We start from the raw sequence: 15455 nt of genomic DNA on the forward strand, positions 1-15455 counted from the left end.
CACGAGCGCGTATCTATTTTCCGCGTACATATATTCGCGATGCTTTGTTAACGGAAGAGCGACGAGATGAATTCGCCTCCGGTTGCACGCGCGGAGGCGGCCTCGCGTATCTCGTTACAGATTTTAGTTCTCGAAACGACGATATCACTGACGTGCATCTCGATATTACGGAAAAGCGTTCTCAGGTCGTTAAAGCGACATGGTGGAACGCGCGCGGCCGCTCCATCGCGGAAGGTATTATTCTCAGCGCGTGACTTCGCGCGTCTTCGTCAACAATGCGTCGCAAGTACAGAGACAAGGTACGACATTGAACAATCTTGCCTGTGAATTCCAAGAGAAAGAAAGAAAATCGCGGAAGAAATTCCTCTGGGAGCGTTTAAGCTCCCGGCAACGTCGCTTTTAATGCGTTTCCGCGCGATATCACAGAGCGTGTGCATGTCTGTATGTGAAAAATCGCGCGCGCTGCCGGGGATTTCTTCTCCGAATTCTTCTCCGAATTTGTCGATATTTCGGAGCTCTGTTTCTCCGTCCTAAAGATCCAGCAAAGTCTGAAAGTCGGCTTCGATAGATCGCGATTCGCTGCGACGAAGCGATCCCACCGAAGCGGCGCAATGTCAAGGTTGTTCTGGTAACTGAAAGTAACCGGGATCAGGTCATCTGACCCTGGTCGCTTTCAAGCGGACCAAGATATGTCCGTGCCGCGTGTGGTTCATCGTAACGAGAAAATGCTAGCCAAATGTAAGCAGAAACCGACTCGCCCGACGAGGTAGAACGTCGGATATGAACCTGACGCCTGCGTCCTTCGGCAAATTTTCAGTCTCGACCCACCTATTTCGCGGGAAAATTTATACACCGAGACTCAACTTGGTCTACGAAACTCGAATTTCCAGCTTGGATTTCAATCTATCTTCGACTACACTTTTGACGACCTCAATCTCGAGTTTCTAAATTGTCGCTACGCGGCAGTTTTAACTCGACTTCCTTCTAATTGCCTTCAAATTTGAAGTTCGCTTTAAATAACATGGTCGGAAAATCGCCATCAAATATAAATATATACGTGATGTTTCAGAAATAGGTGGCCAGACCTTAAGAGCATATTCTATTTATTAAGGATTAAGTAAGGATAGAAAAGGTCATATAAATATGGGTCCAAAAATGCTTTTTTTCAAGTTATAGACATTTTTTATTAGATATATCTTCAATACATTTCAGTCACATTGCTCGAGAGTTTCTGAATAATAATTACATCAGTAGATTGGCAAAGGAGAACCCATTGCTTGGCTCCTGCCCGATCTCCCGATTTAAACCCCTTAAATTTTTATTTGGGGCGACATTTTGAGATGCTCGTTTATGTGATTCATGTTGCTGCTGTGGAAATATTCCAAAATTATATTATCGCTTCATGTAACAGAATACTAGAGTCGGGAAAGTTATTTTATAAAAGTATCTAGTTATAGTTACAGTTTTTTTTTCACTGAAAAAGTAACTAGTTACAGTTACAAGTTATTGACCTTCAAAAATAACATGTTACAGTTATAATTATTTAGAAAATAACGAGTCGTTACTTTTCAGTTACTTTTTTTACAATAATAATGCTACTATTTTCAATTTCGTAATTGTGTAAATTTTTTCAATTCTATATAAAAGTAGTTTGTTGATTATTATATTCCTCATAGTGTATATAATTTTTACAAATTAAGATCCATTAATTTAAATAAGCAATTCATATTCATTCTATAAGACTATTAATAACAATTACAAGAAAGTGAATGATTTGATGAGGATAATAAATACTAAAAATACTAAAAGTAATCTTAATATTAAAAATTAGATTTTTTCACTAAAAACTATATTGATATTTTATAAATAAAGATTTACACTCATATGTTTTCTTTAATTTGCAATTGAAGTTCTACTTGCATGAATAATTTTTTTGCCAGCGTAAATTTTATAGAGAAATGCCCAGTTGTTCTCGTCTTCAAATTTTTGCTGTAACTCGAATATTTTTGTATATGCTGGTCATAGCATTTAACAATCCTTCTCCGAAGATTGAGATGTTTTATCTATTGCTTGAATTTTTTATATAACTGAAACCACACAGCGCATTTCACGCTGAGTGCAGATTATGTTAACAAATTAGAATTGGTGACGCGCGACGGAAATGTTCAATAGTTGTTCAATTTTTTCGAAAGAAATACAGGTTGCGTTTGGAGAGGAGATTATCAACGCTATTGTTTCATTTTATCTTCGTTTCACATCTAATGAACGATAAAAATAGATGACACAATAACGCGTTTTCCAAATACAGCCAGAATAATATATGCTTATTAGATATCAAGCATCGCTCGTCGCATTATCGTGCAGGTCTGCCAGAAACTTAAATTTCAAATATATAAAGTAACTATTAAAGTAACTATTAAATTAGTTACTAGTTATCAAACAAATGTAACTAAGTTAAATTATAGTTACAGATGGAAAAAACGGAACGAAGTTAAGTTATAGTTATCAAAGAAAATAACTGTAATTATAACTTCGTTACAAGTAACGAGTTACAGTGCTGGACAAAATAAATCATACACCTTTCAACTATTTGAATTTGTTAGTGTAACTAATCTTACAACAAGCAAATTAATTATGAGATACAGGGAAATCAAAGCATTTTAAAGTATTTAAATAAAGGAAATGTGAAATAATAAAAATTGTGCTCAATTTGTTTGCAAATAATTTATTACTCAATATTGGTGCGTTGTGCCCTGGACAAAATAAATCATACACTTATAGAAAAAAGTAGTCACGAACAAAGAACATTAATTCTAATGGTGCTTAGTACTTGGTGTTGCCTCCTTTAGTTTTTAATACCGCTTCCAGTCGGCGAGGCATACTCTCGACTAATTTTTTCATACATTCAGGATCAATATCCTCCCAAGCTTTCTGGAGTGCTGCATAGTACGATGTCTGGTCAGTTACGTTCGTTTTATCCACATTCCTATCTAAATAAGCCCATAGATTTTCAATGGGGTTTAAGTCTGGTGATTGTGGCGGCCATTCGAGCAATTTTACTTTATTAGATTTAAAAAAGGCAATAGTTTTTTTCGCTTTATGCTTCGGGTCATTATCTTGCTGGAAGATAAAGTTAGTTTCTAAATCTAATTTCAAAAGAGATTCTTCCAAATTCTCGCACAATATATCAATATATCTTTCTGCCGTCATAATGCCTTCAATTCGAGCCAAATTACCGATACCAGACCATGCAAAGCATCCCCATACCATGATATTACCGCTTCCATGTTTTACAGTCTTCTGAACATTTATTTCTTTGAGACCCTCACCAGATTTTCGCCATACTCTAGACCGTCGTTTTTGTCCGAATAACTCAAACTTGCTCTCATCAGACCACAATACTGTTTTCCAAAAACTTAGAGGCATATTCGCGTACTTCGTGGCAAACTCGAATCGCTTTTTCTTATTTAATTTATTGATGGAAGGACGTTTTGACGCGAACGCACTTTTTAGTCCAGATTCCCTAAGTCTACGACGCACAGTTCTACTGCTGACAGTCAGGTTCATCGATTCCACAATGTTTTGCGATGATAGCTTCGGATTTTGTTTTACCATTCGAACGATTATGGTGTCATCACGAAAAGTTGTAGCCCGTTTTCGACCTTTTCCGGAATAGTTTGCCACAATCCCATGTGTTTCATATTTTTTCCAGATGTGCTGCACTGCTCCGACAGAAATCACGTATTTATTAGCAATTTTTCTAAAAGAATTACTCTCCTGTCGGTCGCGAATGACTAAATTTCGGATATCAAGAGAAATTTGCTTCTGTGACATCGTTCTTGGTTGTCACAATTATTACTGCTTCACCGAACACATAAAATCTAGTCATATATACAATGTAAACAAACAGTAGAATGACGAACAATAGCAGAACGATGAAATGTAAATATTGACAGTTCCCTACCATATATCATTTAGGTGTATGATTTATTTTGTCCAGAGTACAATGTACCAATATTGAGTAATAAATTATTTGCAAACAAATTGAGCACAATTTTTATTATTTCACATTTCCTTTATTTAAATACTTTATTTAAATACTTTAAAATGCTTTGATTTTCTTGTATCTCATAATCTATTTGCTTGTTGTAAGAATAGTTACACTAACAAATTCAAATAGTTGAAAGGTGATGATTTATTTTGTCCAGCACTGTACTTCTGAACTCTGCAAAATACGTTTCATGTAACAAAATATTGTGGAAATATTCCAGGAGTTTTTGAATATCTTCGACAATCCATGAGACATCGACGCGAGGCATGCACTGATGCGAAAGGAAATCATTTCCAGCAATTTTTTAAATGAAATATCTTCTTATCAAAATCTATTGTAAATAAAAAGTATTTATAACTTGGAAAAGAAGCATTTCTGCACCCATGTTTATCTGACCATTTTTCGTCTTTCAGTGAGTAGAATATGCTCTTAAAAAGTTTGGCTATTTATTTCTGAAATACTGACTAAAAATTTATTTCGTAGTCCTGATTAGGATTAACCTCATTTGGTCATTAGCTCTAGATAAGATAATTCAGGTCTTACAAATTAGTAAGTCATAAAGCAGCGTGGATATCGGGATTTTATTAAAAATTCATGGACAGGTCCTTATTAAGTTATCTTATTGAATCCTTTTCACGTTTTATTTCAGATTAAAACTCCTGCCTAGTCAGTCATTTGGTTCATACGATGTCGAATTACCATCGAAAATCCAATGTCAGTAATCGGATTGATTCGATGTCGAAAGTGTATAAATATAGAACTGTCTTCAACCGCAGTTTCACTATCGTTTCAATATCGAACTAATTATTCAAGGAACGTTAATGTGTATAAATGTGTATAATAAACAAAAGTACCTTCATTTTCTCATGTTTCGCGACCGCTAGAATTGAAGGATTGCCATACATACACACATACACTCCGAAACGTCGCTTATCCTTTCCGGCATTTCAATTCCGAGCCGAAACGGCGCGAGTGGCCACATTCCATTATCTCGACCGCGGTAGATGTTGTTTAAACCTTGATAATCGAATAGTACGTTGTAACGTTAATGGCTCCGACGATTTTCTTGGGACTAATGGTTATATTATATATTTTTATAGAATTTGCAGAACATTATTACATATTAACATTGAATATATAAACATTGAATAACGTAACAACATTAGATATACAACGACTAGATACAATATATATTAGCGAACGAGTGTGTGTGTGTGTGTGTGTGTGTGTGTGTGATTCTGTAGTTGCTTTTAGATTTTTAACGAAATATTATAATGGGTAATCTCCAAACAGCAAAATAGTTTAAAACAAATTCAAAGAAATCCAATGTTACGTTAATTTTACGGCTACTTTTATTGATCGTCAAGCGAAAAGAATAATTAACTATAACTTATTAAAATCTGACAATGCAAGTCACATTAGATACAACGAATAAGACAAGAATCCGACAAGGACACGGTTATTTAAACCTTATTATGTAATACACTAGGTTGTTAGACTAAGGTCCTAATATGGATCTAATCATTATGACCTCTCACAAAGGTCTTCCTTACATAATTGTCATCAGGATATATAAAGTCCGACTTAATTAGGATTACCTTTTGTGCATCACATAAGGTCCTTGTCAATATCAGGCGTATCTGATCAAAATTTTTAGTCGGGACCCTGTATATACAGAGTGTCCGGGATCTTTTGGGAACGAAAAATTGTGCAAATTAATCAGATCAAACTGAAAGGAAAAGTCAAATACTATTTTGCAAAAATTGCAATTTATTAAGTTATTAATAACTGAAAATGATTATATCCAGAAACTCTTTAATTGATAACTTGAAAATTTGCGTACTTATTTGCAAAATGGAATTTTTTTTGTTCAGAATGATATAATCTACAATTATATGACGGCTATTGTGCCTAGCGACAGGTTCAAAATTCAGGGTTCGAAGATCAAAGTTCAATATATATCGGGTGTTTCAGACCATCCGGGTCACCTGATTTTTTCGTTAACGCGACATTTTAGAGACAAATATTTCAGACAAAAGTTGTAGAGCTTCAAAGGATCTATTTACTGAAGCTATGAATTTGACCTTGGGATAACCTTGAAAAGTTCAGTCAAGATCAACATAAAAATCTTAAATGAATACCCCAATTTTTTATTACATTATCTTTTTCTAGCAATTAATGTGAACAGCTTTTGTCTGAAACATTTTTTTATTTACCTAATAGTTCTTGAGATATTTAAGGAAAACTTGATAACTTTTTCAATATTTAACTCACGATATCTCGCTAACTATTTGTCAGAAGAAAAAGTAGTACTAGACTTTTTTGCTCTATTTAGTCTCAATAATATATTTTTACAATAGAGCCCTGATTTTTGTCAACTTGCTGATTTTTGGAAATTTTAAAATCATATTAAATTAACCAAATTCAGGATGCTATTGGAACGACCGAAGGAAATTAAGGGAGACCGAGAGAGATCGACGGGGTTGCGGAAGGCGGCCAAGAGAGATAGGGGGAGGGGGGAGAGAGAGAGAGAGAGAGAGAGAGAGAGAAAGAGAGAGAGAGAGAGAGAGAGAGAGAGAGGGAAAGAAAGAAAGCGTTTGCTGGCGTTTGATGCATGCGTAGTCGCGAAGCACGCGCACGCGACGTGCACCGAGTGCGAGCGCGTGTCTAGGGACCGCAGATAATCGCGGGGAAGAGTCGCGATCTTTTGTCCGTGATCGAAAATCGCGTTTGAACTTCGACTGCAATGCAATCGAACGAAATTACTTTCCCGATCGCGTATGCCGCCAAACCTGAGGAAATATATGCGCGGCCGCAATAAAGAGATTGGCGCGCTGCGTTTCGCGGGCAAATTTATTTTCTCCCGGGCTGCTGCGCGTTCCGCGATCGGTAAACACCGTGTTGCAAATTAACATCGCTCCATGAAACCCGGCGGCCGGGCTGCATTCGTCCTCTCCCTCAGGAGAAACGGATATTTTTCGATAAGCGAACATTTAATTGGAATGGCAGTACGGCGTGTCGACGCGCGCGATTTAAGTCGTTATAACTTTTGCAAAGTGCGTCCTCATTTAGGAGGGCAGAGAGAAAGTGAAAAATTACTGCAAATTCATGAGAGTTAATTGAAAGACAAAAGAACTTGCATGTTTCAATTGGCAAAAAAAGGAAAGAGAGTAAAGGGAGAATGGTAGAGAAAGGTAGGAAATGAGAAGCGCAAATGAATTGCATTGAAGAATCACGAGTTTTTTCTTTTTTTTTAAGATTAACGGAATATTTTCCTAAATTTGTTAGAAATTATGCACCAATTGCCAAGGCCTGTTAAGCAATTTTCTCAAAGCTGGCGTAAAATCGAACTTTGGTGTAAGCGAGATGGGAGCTTCTAACCCATTAAAATAAAAAGTGTTAAGTGCTAAACCGGTGTTAAGATTGTACGAGGAAAAAGCCGAAATTGAATTGCGTTACGGATGCCTCTACGATTATGGTGCGATATTGTTAGGTGTAACAGGTTAGTTTTGAAAGATTTTTTGCAAAAGAAACACGTTTGTTTTTGAGAGACGTTAAATTATGTTTTATTCAAAATATTTTCCATCGCTAATTATAACTTTTTCTTACTTTTCAGGCAACAAGTGAGTTCCGCGATAAAAGAAATGTTCGTCCTTCGAAGCGATCCACTCAACGAGCCATTTTTGTATCTCTTCATATGATTTGAAGTGCTGGTCAGCAAGGCCATGCTACATAGATCGAAATAAGTGGTAATCGGAAGGAGTACAGTCTGGTGAGTACGTGGCGTGTGGTAGGACCTCCCATTGAAATGCCGATAATGTATCCTTTTCTGCTTTTGCAACGTGCGGTCGAGCATTGTCGTGCAATAAAATCACTTTGCTCATTTTCTTTGAGCTGTTATTGAACGTTTTTGGCTTAAAGTATGATTCAAATCAATTAATTGTTGTTGATAACGCATAGCAGTGACTGTTTGATTCGATTGTAGTAATTCATAATTTTTGCAGTAATTGCAGTAATTCATAAAACAGGACATCTTTCATGTCCCACCAAATGCACAGTAAAACTTTACTTCCGTGGATGTTGCGTTTTGGAATCGATGTCGGTGGTTGGTCTAGATTTATCCACGACTTTTTACACTTGGGATTATCATAATAGATCCACTTTTCATCTCCAGTTATAATTTGATACAAGAACTGCTTCTTCTCGTGACGAGAAAGCAATAAAGTGCAAATGGTTAAACGATTTTGAATAGCCAATTCAAACAATGCATGTGGAACCCATTTACCTTTTTGAATCTTCCCCATTGTATATAAACGACCTAAAACGGTTGATTTATCAACATTTAATGCTTCAGCTAGTTCTTGAAGCGTGTGAGCTGAGTTTTCATCCAATAATGTCTGCAATTCGACATCTTCAGATTTTTTAGGTTGACCTGAACGTTCTTTGTCTTTCAAATCAAAGTCATCACGCCGAAATCGCCGATACCAGTACTCGCATGTTATGACCGATGGGGAAAAGTCAGAATAAGTTTCTGAGATGAATCGATGGACTTCAGCAGCCGTTTTTTTCCAATCGAAACAATAAAGCAGCAAATGTCGAAAATGCTCTTTACCACATTCCATTTTCAATCGCGCAAAAATGTGGTTATGTTCACGAATGCACATGCCATGTGTCAAATTATTTATAGGAATGTCCAAGCTTTAAAATGGCGTGCCAACTTTCAAAATATCTCTAATAAATTTGTAGCTATAGTCATTTATATTAAGCCCTCGAAACTGATCGGGATACCTAATATTCCAAAATACCGATGATGCACCGGTTGCACCTAGTATATTATGCAGGCAGGAAAACTTAATTCTAAATTAAGTTATTAATTAATAAATTTATTAAATTAAATAACTAAATTAAGTTTAATTCTAAAAAAACTAGATAGGTATATTAAAATTAATTAAAATATATAAATTTAGAATTTATTCGTTAGAAATTGCTTTTCAGAAATTATTACGTTACACGTTAAGAATTAATTAATTATCACTGATTGTCAAGCATTCTCGCTAACAATAAGCGAGAAAGACCTTAGTGTTCGCGCTGCTAGATAGGCTTTCTTACTCGAGGAATTTGACTACGTCGTTCACCGCCCGCACATGACCGTCAGCCTTGTTCTTCGTTCTTGCGTTATTGGAGGAGAAAATGCAACGAGAATTGGAGGCACGGAAGGATATAATTGCGAGATATTTCTCGTTTGTGAAGAGATGTTGTATCGTAGGATATGGTGTATCGAAGGGGTCGTGTCTTATTGGAAAATGTGTGAATATACATTACAGCGGTTGCCCGTTTCGACTTCAGTAATGATGTTGCGATGGTATGAATGTTGCAGTAATATGCTTGCGATCTCAAATCTGTCGTGACTTATACATGAAACTGGTCACTTTGCGGTTGATAAAACAGAAACGCTGTTTAAACGAAATTATTGGCAATCCAACGTACATAATACGATAGGAAATTGCTCGAAATATATTTTAGCAAATAAGAAAACGGACATGTTGGACAAATATTTGAGCCCCATTCCTGAAGATAGTGTAGTTCTTAATATTTATCACAATTATCACACTGATTTATCACACTTTGGATCGCTATCATCTATTAAAAAGTATCGTTATAGATGCTTTTGTCGTGATAGATGAATCCGCAAAATTTACATGGTTGTTCGGAACTCGATCGACTAGCACAGCAGAAATTTCAAATAAATTAAAGACGTTAACTTTTATCTTTGGGAGTCTTAAAAGGATTTCCTAAAAGGAATTCCTAAAAAGAAAAGGTAAACCTCAAAAATGTTATACATGGCGCAGTATTCGGAAACGATTCCGAACTGGAGTATCAGTACGATTTTTTTTCGGCTAACGTTCGGTACTCACATGCTATTGAAAGACAATCCCGAAGAGCCAGAAGAACAATCGAGAGCGAATGGGAAATGACTTCCCAGGAAAAGTGTGACGAATTAAGAGAACAAGCACGAAAAACATAATACGCGTGCAGGATATAATAGACGTCGGGACGAGGCGAGACAATAGCGATAGACGGAAACGATTTGGTAGCTATTCAAAGGACACAGTTAGGTCCCGGAGTGAAATGTGCCGTTAAGTTCTTAGGTCCTTATGAAATAATAAAAGCATTGTCAAGTTGAAACGTGTAGATAAGTTGTCCAAAAGATAGAAATCGAGAGGGAGGGCTTAAGACAAAGTCTATAGCCGATTATACAAAGTCGTGGATCGGGATAGCGGATTATTCGGAAAGTTCCGAACGGTAAAACCGAGATCTGAGGTCAGGTCCAGAGTCAAGATGGCCGAACAGAATTTTATTTCCCGACTTATCGCTATTTTACTTTTCGACTTGACGTTATCTAACTTCTGTTTCTCATCTTGTGCGTTTCGCGATCACGCTTCCGTCGTTTGTATCGTGCCTGGGAACATCCAAAAAAAAAGCATTCTATTTGTAAAGTGATTTTTCTCATAGTCTCATATTCGAAGCGAAGCCTTTTACACCGATAGAAAAATATATGATAGTTGAATTAACTATAATCTCACTATATTTTATAGTTCATTTTGGCGTCAATTATATTTTTATAGTTCGTGGAACCTGCAAAATATAGTAGAATAAACACAAATATATAGTCAATGATTGTCTTAAATAATTGTTTAGTTACTTTTACTACATATATGGTAATTTCTCATTCACAAATACAGTGAGATTAATATTCATATAGTTACAACTGTCATCATTTAGCAAATATTCTGGTAATATTGACCATATAAAAGAGTTACCTCACCTACGATCTTATATTTGTATCCATACAATAATTTTAGTTTAACTTACTATAATTTTAGTAAAAAGTAAAATATTATTAGTAAAAATATTATATGGTTGGTTATACTATGCCTATATCGTAATTATTACCGATATTATGGTAATACTTACAATAAATATGATATTTCGGACTATAATTTAGTTATTATATCATTATAGTTCCAAATATCATATACTTTTCTCTCAATGTACAGAAAGAGGATTCCTCTGTCGATAAAGCGATTAAAATAAAGCATTCATCTCAAATTTACTAAATATTATTCTAATTGTTTTCCTCTTACTTCAAAAGGTTCTCCTCTTATCTCAATTAATTTTCCTTTTATATGAAGAGGAATATATTGATAGAATGTCGACTTCTTTTGTTCAGTAAGTATAACAAAGATAATTTACCTTATATTTGGTCAAATACAGTTTATAATCTATTGCAAGAAGTTGAATAATATATTCTTTCTTTTATACTATAATTTATACAATTGGTTATGATGAACATCTTTGTGGCTATGAAGTCCATAAAAAAACTGATTGGAAATTTATTTGTTACGATGATCTTGTTTCATTCGTACACACCTACTTATTATAGAATTGGAGTCAGAAGTACATATATATTACTTTTCGCTATACATTATAATAATTATTTCCAAATTAACCAGTAAGAATAAAGTACAATAAGAATAAATAATAATCCTCTTAAAAAAGATTAAACAATCTGTGTGTAAGAGGAAATTTATATTAAAATCAATAAGATTTACATTATACATATAATTCCTCTAACTTTAAGAATAATGTGTTTATAATATTTTCCTCTTAATTTTAAAGGAATTCTCTTGAAGCCATATATAAAAGTAAAATCCTCTAAAATTTAGATGTTCCGCTTTCTGAAATTACTCTTTTTTGGGTGAGAATACAGAGATTCCGCTCAGTGTCAATGTCGCTAAAAATTCAAGACTTTGCTTGAAGCTTATATCGAGAAACAAATAACAATCTGAAGGAACGTTGGAACGTTTCGGATATTAGGAAACTACTCGAAGACTTTTGTTTCTGAAAGAATATAAAATTGCACATCTCAAAGGAGATCGTCGCTGATTTCGCTTGTCATCTATAAGCGGTCTTTCCCTAAACAAAGGACTGAAACTTAGAAGAGAGTTGAATCTCTTTAAAATAATCCTACAAATATATCGATATTGACAAAGTAAATAATAAAGTACACTACATACGGGGAGTATCCGTAACTGTGCTTCGACTTCGCTTTTTTTATTTCCGTATTTACGATTTCTACCATTTGTAATGTCGTTATCAACCTACGGATTGCCTCCGACGATTCTCTCTCTCTCTCTCTCTCTCTCTCTCTCTCTCTCTCTCTCTCTCTCTTTCTCTCATATTTGCACGTGACATCGCGATCTGTCTCTACGACATTCACATAGACATTAAATTGAGGACAAAAGCGCGACGTTATGAAAGCAACATGTGTGTATGTATGTGTGTGTGTGTGGAAACTAAATAAAACACTCTTCCCGACGTGACTTCTTTGTCCGTACGAGGCTATTCCCCGATTGTTGCTCCACTTGAAAATCGCGCGAGTTCCGTCGAACCCGCCTTAAATTAACCCAACAGGATATGCTGATGCGGCCGCGCACAATACGGAGTATCTGCCCAACATTATTCGCCATCGTCTATGATAAATAAAGCAAAAGCGCCTGCATATTGGAACAGACGGCGGACCTATAGAGATTAGCGGATAAGCGATTATGCATGTGTACAGAAGAGCGACTGTTAAAAATTAAAGCACGCTTCATCCGGTGTTGACACGCGTGAAGGTCGACGCACATGTGACACGCGCGTCCCGTGACTTCGAAACGTCACGTGACGAGCGCGCATCGCGGGAAGAGCGCGTGCGACTTCTCTCAGCGCGCGCGCGGGCGTAAACAAGCGTTATACTCCGCGATCCTGAGTAACGAGCACATTCCCATGAGGTCGTGGCACAAGCCTTTGACCTTCACATACCTCGGAACGTCACGTAACGTCACGTGGCGATCCTCGCGTCGCCGAGCGATGTGGTGGCGTTTACGCGAGCAAACTCGCCCGAGTCTCGCGACACCGGCGATACCTCTCCGCGACCTTCGCTGAAAATCAGCGTCACGGTCTCGGGAGAGAGGCTGTCTAACGGTTTCTCGCACCTCGCGGGGATAGCGACGGTGTAAGGTCACGTGACAGCTCGCTGCGCCGATTCGGAGCAAGCAACGAGGCTGGCTGGCTGGCTGGCTGGCTGGCTGGCTGGCTGGCCAGTTGGCTGTCTTGCCTGGGCGCTCGCTCGCGTGGATACGTCATGAGCACGAGTCTCGTCAACGAATGAGTAAATATAAATAAATACAAGAATTCGCTCACCGCTCGCACTCGTCGGGTACCGCCGGCGGCTGCTAAGCCTCTCTCTTTCTCTCCGGTCGACGCCTCGCCGCTCCAGAAGGAACGCGGAAGACGCGAAAGATGAGAGGACGTGCAGAGCGCTGTGCGACTGCTACACCCAATTGCGAGCGCGGCTCTGAAAACTTGGCGGATCCTGCGGTTTGCGAATTCGCGCCCGGTGATGGCGTCCGATCTCGTAGTTGCGTCGCCTCGCGTCGCGTCTCGTCCCGACCCGTCCTGCCGTTGTCACCGCCGCCGTCGTCGTTATCGTTGTCGTAATAACTACCGCGTATCAGACTATCAGGCGTCGCCGCGAATAAGCACACCGAGCGAGCCGCCCGCCGCGATCTCACATCCACGACGGAGCACGGATGACTGACTGGTAGACGGTCGGTCGGTCGGGTTGCTCCCGCCGTGCCTTTACTTCCCTCTCTCTCTCTCCCGTCTCTCACCCTTCGCTCCCCTTGCCCCCCTCGCCATACTATTTCGCGCCCACGACTCCGACCCGCCGCGGTCCATCCCCGCCACTGACTGTTCTGAACGCCCCCGCTGCACCTTTCCTTGTCTCGTGGCGTTATGCAGCGCAGTTTCGCTCTCTTTCGGTCCCGGTGTCGTCGATCTCTCTCTCTCTCTCTCTCTCTCTCTCTCTCTCTCTCTCTCTCCCCCCTCTCTCTCTCTCTCTTGGCCGCCCTCCACAACCCCCTCGATTTCTCTCGGTCTCCCTTGATTCCCTTCGGTCTTTCCACGGTTTCTCTCTCGTTCCTCTGGGTCTCTCCCGCCAGCGTGCCGCGTGCGATCTCCCTTCTCTCTACTCGCCAGGTAAAGGCACGAGCGAGACGTCGAATGAGAGAATGAACGAGCGAGCGAGAGGACTCGACGGATGCCAGTGTCGGAGCGGCGGCGTAACCAGACCCACGGCTTTGATTTTCTTTATTTCAGTTCGGTCGGCTTCTCCAACATTTTTTTCAACGTACAGTTCAACTCTGGCATGATCTTCGGTCCATCGTCTGTGGGGGTGGCCGGGACTCCCTTTTAATCCTCTTTCGATTTTTCATCGCGATCCTTTCGGCGACGCTCCGATTTTTCGCCCGGAGCCTTGCTTCCACGCGTGCGCTTTTTTTTTTTGCAATTTTAATGGCCTCCTAGCCGCAGGAGATACGGTCTTGTTGACCGACCATGCAAAAATACGAGATGAAGATATGTAGGTCAGTGTCGGTAAATGGGGTGTTTTAATATTGGGATATGCGGTCGATTTTTTTTTTTCATTCGGCGTATATTTCCATTTTTATTTTGCGCCGCGCCGATATCCCTTATCGAAGAACGCGCGGTTTCTTTATTGGAATAATTATTTTGCTATAATGTCACGCGAATCCCCCGGCAGAATGCAAATAAAGATTTATCTGACAGTTCGCGTTGCAGAATATTGGAGCGGCAGTTAAATTTATCGACCTATAAAACGCGGACCTGATATCGTCGAACCTTGAGATATATCATTTGGTATCGACTGCTCTTTTTTTTCTTTCTCTAGGAAATAACGTCATATTACGAAAATGATTATAATCGGCGGTAAAATACGAATAACGCGGCGATATGGATGTAAATCCATATAATTTAGCGGAGTGCTCGGTCGTGCCCGATTCAATAAAGTTTAGAAATGAATGTTTATTCGCCAACGTCCTTATTTGTCACTGACGATATTAATGCCGCGGATTATTGAGTAAGGAAACGCACGCAAGGGAAACTTCCGTGGCGGATTTTGGAACAGGGTCAAAGTTGGCGCTCTAATATCATTAACCTACTAACTATTAATGCCAACTAATTCAATGACGAAAACATTTGAGCTGTGGCTCGACGTGGAATTATGCAAATGCCGAACGCCATGTTTTGTACGACTTACGCCGGTTGTTTCGCACCGAAGATTTGCTTACAAAAGAGAGGATTAACCTGCTCGGGCGCCGATAATGACACCAACCAGCAATCAGAACAGGTCAAAAATGCACTCAGTTTCGCAGAAGTGCCACCATTTTGCAGTCGATCTGTCAACATTCGTCAAGAATTCTCCAACTTCAATGTAACGCCCGCCATATTGAGGCAGCCAACAATCTCATCAATCGCATCAATCGCCGCACGCGGGGTCCTC

The 15455-nt window shown here is 38.7% G+C and overlaps 1 protein-coding gene across 3 annotated transcripts in view; it reads right to left on the minus strand.

The window, feature by feature from the left end:
* The window catches only part of LOC105188026 (furin-like protease 1), a 509265-nt gene extending 495586 nt beyond the window's left edge, over window positions 1-13679 (minus strand). For all 3 annotated transcript variants that reach the window (XM_019843557.2, XM_011149235.3, XM_019843556.2), the window contains exon 1: window positions 13298-13679. The gene's annotated coding sequence lies outside the window, so the exon portion shown is untranslated. The remainder of the gene's footprint in view (window positions 1-13297) is intronic.
* Window positions 13680-15455: the final 1776 nt, after the last annotated feature.

The sequence above is a fragment of the Harpegnathos saltator genome, unplaced genomic scaffold (assembly GCF_003227715.2).
Source record: "Harpegnathos saltator strain DR-91 unplaced genomic scaffold, Hsal_v8.6 scaffold354, whole genome shotgun sequence".
NCBI lineage: Eukaryota > Metazoa > Arthropoda > Insecta > Hymenoptera > Formicidae > Harpegnathos > Harpegnathos saltator.